Source organism: Eurosta solidaginis, chromosome 2, assembly GCF_040869045.1.
Source record: "Eurosta solidaginis isolate ZX-2024a chromosome 2, ASM4086904v1, whole genome shotgun sequence".
NCBI classification, from domain to species: domain Eukaryota; kingdom Metazoa; phylum Arthropoda; class Insecta; order Diptera; family Tephritidae; genus Eurosta; species Eurosta solidaginis.
This window is the reverse complement of record NC_090320.1, coordinates 38,258,028-38,261,663: the sequence shown is the minus strand read 5'-3', so window position 1 is coordinate 38,261,663 and position 3,636 is coordinate 38,258,028.

Here is a 3,636-nt window from a genome sequence, read left to right as displayed (position 1 = left end):
TATTGAATGCCGACATTTCATATTGTTTCATTTCCAATGTGCGCGCTTTTCCATTAATGTCCTTTTTCGCTCACATGTTGTTTTTTATACTCAGCGTGCTTTGCACACAGAGTATATTAACTTTGATTGGATAACGGTTGGTTGTACAGGTATAAAGGAATCGAGATAGATATAGACATCCATATATCAAAAAAATTACCAGCTTGGAAAAAAAAGTTGATTGAGCCATGTCCGTCCGTCCGTCCGTTAACACGATAACTTGAGTAAATATTGAGATATCTTCACCAAATACACGAGCTTATCTAGACCCAGAATAGATTGGTATTGAAAATGAGCGAAATCGGATGATAACCACGCCCACTTTTTTATATATATAAAATTTTGGAAAACACAAAAAACCTGATTACTTAGTAAATAATACACCTAGAATGTTGAAATTTTACACGTCGGCTGATATTGAGACTCTTGATAAAAATTTGAAAAAAAAAATTTTAAACAGGCGTGGCACCGCTCACTTGTGATAAAATGTGATAAAATGTGATTCTTTGGATTCTTCTAGTGGCAATCATTTGTTTAGTTTGATAAATAATTCATATTTTTTAGTAATAAATAATGGCGATTATACTTATCAAAAAGATATGAGGGTGGATCAAGGTACAGTTCTTGATTTAGCTTTATCCAATAGTAGTTTAACTATTCATTGGGAAATAGATAAAACTAGAATTGGTGGGAGTCATCATTTCCCGATAAAAATTAATGCCAGCACTAGTCTTAAAGTACCTACTTCCTTTCTTGCTAAAAATAAATTGTTTTATGCTTCAATTTCTCTTGAATGTGATCCTGATTTATCTGGTTTTGAAAGTAAAATTCAAGATGAAATTAAAAATGCTACTTATAAAGTGACTAATGACAGAAAACCAAAAGGTTGGTGGAATTCTGAAGATGATAAAAAATATCGTTTTTTGGCCATTGCGTTTAAGAAATGTAGATATTTTCCTAGTCCAGAAAATGTGGAAAATTTAATCCAAGAGAAAAGAATGGAAAAAGTTTATTAATCATAAATCGAAAATCGTTAAACCTATCGTAACAAAATTCGACAGAGAGGTTGCCTTTGCTTTAAGGAATGCTTTGAAGAAACATTAACGAAATCGGTTAAGAGCCACGCCCACTTTTATATAAAAGATTTTTAAAAGGGCCGTGGACGAATAAAATAAGCCATATCTTTGCAAAAAAGGGCTTTATATCAATGGATTTATAACAATAAATAGGAAAACCTTCAAATTTTCCAAAGTGGGCGTGACACCGCCCCTTTTATGATCAAGCAATTGTCTATGTTTCTGGAGCCATAACTCGAAGAAAAATTAACGGATCGTAATGAAATTGTGTACACATATTTTCCTTATAGCAGAAAATATTTCTAGTAAAAATGGACGGGATCGGTTAAAGACCACGCCACTTTTATATAAAACAAGTTTAAAAGGGTCGTAGACTAGAATAATAAGCTATAACTTAGCATTTTTTTTTTAAACGGGCGGTGCCACGTGTTATGTAGAAAAGTAATTTATCTGAAATGAAATGTACAATTAAAGTTCACGCTGAATATATAAAGTTCGGTTACACCCGACTTAGCCTTCCTTACTTGTTTTTATTACGTTTTGCTTTGCATGTATTTGTAGCGCTCGTTTGAAAAAAAACCATAATAACACGAAGCACCACAAATAAGCCGGTGTAAACGCTAGACTTGGCTAACCACATTAATTTGTCAATTATTTACTTGCATGGTACTACATACATATGCATATAAACACGTGTACATTAACTAATATATAAACATACATATGTATGCATGCGCATGTTCTTATCAACTTATATTCAAATCAGTGGAAGATATATAAATATGATTCGACTACTCTAAAATATAATTTAATGCGGGTACACCTCTGCGTATGAATAATCAGCTGAGCCTTTTCACACACGGTTGCCACTTTGGTCTATTGCACCGAAAATGGTCCCTTAGTTCGCTGGTGCCTTTTGTTCAAATTTGGTCCTTTTTAGGCAGTAGCCACGGTTTTGGTACTTTTCTTTCTTTTTCACTGAGGTTAAAACTCTCTCACTTTAATTAACCCACATATAATTTTCAATTTACTTCCATGGTATTCTTACCATAAAAATTGCTCAGCCAATAAAATGTAACAGAATCTAGGAGATATTTTGGGAGAGGCATTTATAAGAAAAGTGATGGATTTAAAGGGCCAAATAATGGTGACTTATCCAGAACCAGATAAAACAGCTGATCGAACCTACCTTATGGAAATCAATGTAATCGATTAATGGTGCCATACCATAACGCTAACGCCATAACCATACCATAGCCAACCAATTGGTTTCTGGTTTCTCGCCATATCCATAACCTAAAAATATTTGAGTTGGCGAATTTAATAACTTGTAGATTTTATTCATTGTTTTGGATACGTTATGACTAAGAGACTTATTTTTTGTGGAATATGTTTGTAATTTTTTGCGTTTTCTTCATTTTTATGAAAATGTATGCTGTTTAAGGTTATGGCACCATTAATCGATCACAATGGAGATGTTTATGGATATGGGTATGGTTACGACTATGGCGTTAGGGTTAAGGCAGTTTAATTGGCCCTTAAGAGCAAACACATTACACGGATTTATGAAAAAAATCTTGTTTTAGTATCCAGATATTTCGTTGGTTATCAAATACTTTTCGTAATTTTTTTATAAACATGGAGCTGCATTGCTGAAGCAGCAACATCAATTTTGTTAAATGTTCGTGTTATACATTTTCGTTTTAATGTAGTAAAATGTGTTTTGTTTAAAAAAAAACAAACGTGCAGTGTGAAACTTAGAAATTATGGTTATCGAATTAAATACATAAACTTTCGTTTATAAAAATATAAATTTTAATAATGTGCAATATTAAAATTTTAATTTACCGAAAATCTATTATCATAGTCGTATGATATAACGGAGTTACAAAACGGTACAATGAAAATTACTGTGGGACTTTTTACGTAAAATGTTCAGTCATGTATATTCAATTTAAACATAAATGAACCAATTCAATAATAAAAATGAAATAAATAAAGTACTAATGATACAATTAAACAAAATGCGCCGATATTAATAATATTGTGAAATAAATTTAATATAAATACATATAAAAATTAATTTGCATGACATAACGGAGTTAAGAAACTGTAAAAATTCACCTAATACATATTTAAATATTGGAATAGACAAACACATGTAAAAATATTAAATGGGAAAACAAGACACCACATGGCAATATCGGGAGGACTTCAAGGCTTCAGTTATTAAAAATCTACATAAATAAATATGTTACCACAAATTGCACTAGCTGGATGATTTAGCACAACAATTTGTCATATTAATATTTCTATAACAGTTGGAGGATGTCTACTGCTAATGGCTTGGGCATGTTGGGGGTACCACTTGGCATGTTTGTTATTGTAGGAAATGAACATTAGAAATTTACATAAATAAAACAAATCATCAAATTTGGAATTAATTGGATTAATTAACACATATGATGGAATGACATAACGGAGCTACAACACTTGACTAAAATTAAATCTATTTCAACAT